A 6,211-nucleotide genomic window follows, 5' to 3' on the forward strand; every position below is an offset into this window, starting at 1 on the left:
TGCAATCAGACACTATAATAATGCAGTATTGTAAATTCAAGTTGTTGAAGGTCCAAATCTCAATGAAACACTGAAAATTACAATTTTCAAACTAATTTAGTTATTGTGAGCTAAATTTTGATATCTAAATTTAGGAAATGGAATGGTTATTTATTCAAATTTGGAAAAATTAAACAGTTATCTCTAATTCAGAAAAAGATAATTACATAGACTTGTGTCTTTTAAAAAGCATTTTTACTCTTTATTAAAAATTGCACAGATATATTTTAATGCTTCTTTAATAAATTTTAGTGATTTGTTTGACATTTGATAAAAAAAATAGTTAAAAATTGCCAAATTTTGTTTTTATCATTAAAATCAAATAGATTTTGGTGATTTTAAAATAAATTTTACAAATTTTGTTGTTTTTATTCAAAATATTTAAATGGAAAATTCCCAAGAAAATCATGTATCCATTACTTCCAGCCCGACATAATTCAATTCCGCCTTTCCATGAAGATAATGTATCCATTACTTCTTCACGATATATTTCAATTCCGCCTTCCCATGAAGATAATGTATCCATTACTTCATCACGATATATTTCAATTCCGCCTTCCCATGAAGATAATGTATCCATTACTTCAGCACGATATATTTCAATTCCGCCTTCCCATGAAGATAATGTATCCATTACTTCAGCACGATATATTTCAATTCCGCCTTCCCATGAAGATAATGTATCCATTACTTCAGCACGATATATTTCAATTCCGCCTTCCCATGAAGATAATGTATCCATTACTTCAGCACGATATATTTCAATTCCGCCTTCCCATGAAGATAATGTATCCATTACTTCAGCACGATATATTTCAATTCCGCCTTCCCATGAAGATAATGTATCCATTACTTCAGCACGATATATTTCAATTCTGCCTTCCCATGAAGATAATGTATCCATTACTTCAGCACGATATATTTCAATTCCGCCTTCCCATGAAGATAATGTATCCAATACTTCATCACGATATATTTCAATTCCACCTTCCCATGAAGATAATGTATCCATTACTTCAGCACGATATATTTCAATTCCGCCTTCCCATGAAGATAATGTATCCATTACTTCAGCACGATATATTTCAATTCCGCCTTCCCATGAAGATAATGTATCCATTACTTCATCACGATTTCATCAAAATCCTGAGATGTTCTGTGTTTCTCAACCACTTTCCAGTCTAACAGAATCATTCTGAAATTAAACTGAAGAAAGGATTAAAATACCTGAAAAAAACTAACTTATTATACATAGATATTATGTACAGTGGGTTTTTTTTGTTTTTTTTTATATATTTTTTATATATTTTTTTTTTTTTTTTTTTTTTTTTATAAAAATAGAATGTTTGTCACCACCAAATTATCAGAGACCATCTTTCCAACACATTACTTCAAATTAAAATTAAATATATTGCAGGTTACTTTTGATATTGATTAACAAACATGAAATAATTAAAACAAATTTTATGTTATTTTTTATCACAAATCTGCAATGCTTTGTGTTTGTATCAGTCCCAATAAAATATCTCAATGAAATGTTACTTTAAGCTTTTAGGGAAAAAAATACTGACCAAAATATTAAAAAAGTATAGAGTTTTGAATAAAATACCAAGTAATGTGAGGAAACCAATCGTATGCAGGAAAAGCTCAGTTGTAGTGACATTTATTCTCAGTATTACTAGTGACAGATATTAAGTACTGAAACTTGTACTAACAAGAGATCTAAACACCTCTACAACTATAACCTCACTGGACAATTGTAAGTTCTAAAATAAAACAAGTATGGACGTCATGCAGTCAGATAAAGCAGAGGTATCTTAACTGCGCCAACTGTAGGGAAATTTTTTTTCCAGTGTATATGTCATTATGTTTTACCTCACAGGTAACTGTCAACTCGAAGAACTTTTTATTTTGGTGACTGGCATATTTCTTTGCTTGTGTGATTTTTTTTGTGTGTGATTTTTTTGTGTGTGAATTTCTTGTGTGTGAATTTTTAGTGTGTGAATTTTTAAGTCAGTTGTGTTGTATGTTTACACAATTTTGGCTCCTCCTCGTAATTATTAAAATGTTAACCAATTATGTCAATAAAAAGAAACAAGTAAGGCAAATACCACTGGTTTTCAATTTGTTCAGGTAAAATTGTCATAATTTGACTTAACCAGGTTTTATAGATTCCCTTTTTTGAATTTACCATGAAGTCTATGTAAAAAATATGGCACTATGGGATGATTTTTAAGGTCATATTCAAAGAGACCCTCAGGGTTGATCAAGGATGTAAAGGTCAGAGTCATGCCCTTCAGAACGATGTTCATAATATAGCATCTATACTAAAATAAAAACCTATAAATGGTCTGAAGAAAAGGTTATGAAAATTTAAAAACAAAAATATGAAAGCTAAAGAAAAAAACTAAAATAATAAATTCATTAATATTGACTTTAATTTAAAATCTACTGGAACATACATTTATTCTGACTCTAAATTTGACATTAACCAATTTTTCTGTAAATAGTAAATTTTTCCTAGCTCAGAAATACCAAACTGTTCTGAAAATTACTAGAATTATATAAACATTCCTAAATAACTTCCCTCCACTGACCACTACATAATACCCTTAAGATATCTGTCTCTCTGCTCTCTATTATTATCTTTTTCATTCATTCATTTATTCATTCACACATCTTCCAGACAACCTATTTAGGAAGTATCATGTTAGTGTAATCCCACCCAGGTTAGTTCTTGATACTTTGTGAATAAAATGGTTTAATATTGATGTACTAGACATGGAGGGTTGATTAAACAAGAAGTTTTAATTACCAGGTTTCCATGTGTAAGGTGCACAAAGAGCTAATTATGAAAGGTGTTATTTTATATTACATTTAACAAAATAGTTTACAAAAAATCCAAATAAAAATAAGTCATGATTACCAAAAAGAAAAAGATACTGTAAGATGGCAACGATATCTGGGAGACCATAAACATCTGACCGTGGGAATTTTAGATTTTTCTGATCTCAATGATTTACTGATTCATTTCAGTTGTACATTGTCTCTACATCTTCTATATAGATTTCCCACAAAACACTGATCTCATCTTGCTGATTTTTCTCTCTCTATAATATAGTTTTTATTCTATCTCTTTTTAATATAGTTTCAATAGTTTTTATTCTATCTCTCTATAAATTATAGGTTTTTTCTATCTCTCTATAATATAGTTTTTATTCTATCTATCTATAATATAGTTTTTATTCTATCTCTCTATAATATAGTTTTTATTCTATCTATCTATAATATAGTTTTTATTCTATATCTCTATAATATAGTTTTTATTCTATATCTCTATAATATAGTTTTTATTCTATATCTCTATGATATAGTTTTTATTCTATCTCTCTATAAATTATAGGTTTTTTCTATCTCTCTATAATATAGTTTTTATTCTTTCTATCTATAATATAGTTTTTATTCTATATCTCTATAATATAGTTTTTATTCTATATCTCTATAATATAGTTTTTATTCTATATCTCTATAATATAGTTTTTATTCTATATCTCTATGATATAGTTTTTATTCTATCTATTTATAATTCATCTGTATCTATAAATAGTATATGTCCAAGATATGATAAGAAAAAAGGTCATTAAAAGGGAAACACCAAAAAATGTTGACTGACAAGGTTTTGAGGATCTGTACCAAATTTCTACTGTGTTTTTTTCAAAGTCTGATCCATATCAAATTTGTAGGTGTGCGTTACTGATAAAGTCTGGTGTGATGATTTCAACGATGATGAAATGTGAAAGTTTTACCTTGGGTGAAATCCTGAATTCTCACCTAAATCACTAGTGTTTTTGAATGTTTTTGCTGTACAAAATGAATACTCTATTTCTATGATTACTGTACATATGAAGGTCTCTGATATCCTAATGATGATAACATACTACAACAACATTATACATCTACCTTTGGTAACATATACAATGTCTGACTTAACTAAAAATTGTATAAAACAGTCATGCTTTTATTTACACATATATACATATATATACAAAGAAAGTAAGGGTAGAGTACTTGGGTAAAGGGGGACTCAGGGAGTAAGACTAAGGGCAGGTTTACTTCTATCTTTTTATAGTTTTCATTTTTGCCAGAGAATTCCTAACCTGTTGAGACTTTTTAAAAGACCAAACCGTCAATGAAGTGTTCAAGATACAATCATCACTATAACATCAATCAACCAATCAATCAATACCATCACTCATTCATTTATTACTTGTCAGGTAATTTGGGGGCAACTGGCCAAAAGGGACAGAAATAACAAAAATACAAATTTGAAGCTACACTTCAACGACACACAATACTAAGCTGAAACATCCGACATCTCAAACTGTACCCTCTTAAAGTCCTCCAAAAACCATTCAGACTATGACTCTTCATAAAATGCCTCCTGAACCAAACTCTCCTCATAGCTGCTCTGCCTTCCTCATCCCAAATCACAACTCTATCCTGCTCATCAGTAAAGACCTCGTCATCCTCTAGAGACAGCTGCTCCACATCACTTACACATTCTTCTAAATCCAAAGGACCACAGCAAGGTAAAACCCTGGAGATTACATACTGCATCTGCAGATTTCGACCCTCACTTTCCAAGTTTGCGCCGAACATCTGCAGAGTCTCATCATCACTCTCCAACCTGTGTCTTACCTCACCACAATCCTCAGATAGGGCCTCCAAATCTTCTGACACCTGAAGAACTTTCCTTTCTAAATCGTCCCAAAACTGATCAGCCTGCTGCTGCTCCTGTTCCCAGGTTGAGAAAAGGTCAGCATCATCTGTGTTGAAAACCAACTCATGTTCCTCTACCTCCTTAAACACCGCTGTATCATTTTCAACAGTGTCATCCAAAGTAGGAATGACCTCAAATGGCATTGCTGAAAACAATGCAACACGGGGTGCTTCCACCAAACACTGCTCCGGGTCAGCAGCCCTTGGTAGCTCAGGAGACTCTACCACAGGGGAAGAAACACGCTCTAAACACCACAAACCTTGAACCTGGGGCGACGTCTCTGACTCAAAACATGATCTTTCCGAAGGACCATACGGACACAGACCTACTAAGTTGACGAACTCTCTCACCATACACAGTATACCAGTCATTTTCTTGCTTTTTTTGTCGTTTTGTCTGAAAATACAGAAGAGTTAAATGATCTTAATTATGTTTGTTAATTAGAAGACAATAAGTTACAATAAAATGCTTTGCTGAGCCCAGCCCCATACGACCGCAGTAGTCAAACCCTGAACATTTGGTGCAAGTTTGGATAAAACATTCAAACTTGACTCACCTTCTGAATTTGGATTGTGATCAAATTTTTGACATAGTATAATGTTTCAGACTAAAAAATAAATGTGGTGAATTTATCTAACAAAATTCCCTTTTTATAAATGTTTAAAACCAACAAAATTCATAGCTACAACAAATAACACAAAATGGTAAATAATCTTAATTCTTCTGACAAATTTTATCTCATTTATATCAGATAACTCCCCTGCACTAAGTAATGAGGATGACAACTTTCAATTCCAAAATTGAGCATGCACGTAAATTATTCAATTAAACAAGTGAAACCCACTCAGCTGTATTTGGTGATTTTGAGAGTTATTGGTAATAAGGTATACCAAATAACATGTTTTTTTCCAGTGTAAAATTTAGCGATTTTTAATGAATAAAGTAAACAAAATATTTTGGCAGTTTATTACTTTGGCGAATTCAAAACTTGTATCAATACTTATGCATTTACATTTTGTTCTATCTGCATAAATTAGCGAAATTTAAGACTCCGTGAAAATAAGCCGCTATACAGTATTATGTTCAGCAGAATTTTTCCATAAATTGCTTCCAACCTTTGAAATAAGACATCTAAATGTTTTGTTGACAGTTGTTTGATTTAGATGGAAGCTAAAACCATGCATGGCAAGTCTTCACAATACTTTTTCAGATTAATTTATTATTGACAATGAAATTCTAGTAAGCAATTGCAAACATGTTTCAACTGAAGTAAACATCCACTTGTATTTTTGTCCATCTGATGATTTAAGCCTTTTTCAACTGATTTTTTTGGTTCGTTCTTATGTTGTACTGTTATACCACTGTCCCAGGTTAGAGGGAGGGTTGGGATCC

Source organism: Mytilus trossulus, chromosome 9, assembly GCF_036588685.1.
Source record: "Mytilus trossulus isolate FHL-02 chromosome 9, PNRI_Mtr1.1.1.hap1, whole genome shotgun sequence".
NCBI classification, from domain to species: domain Eukaryota; kingdom Metazoa; phylum Mollusca; class Bivalvia; order Mytilida; family Mytilidae; genus Mytilus; species Mytilus trossulus.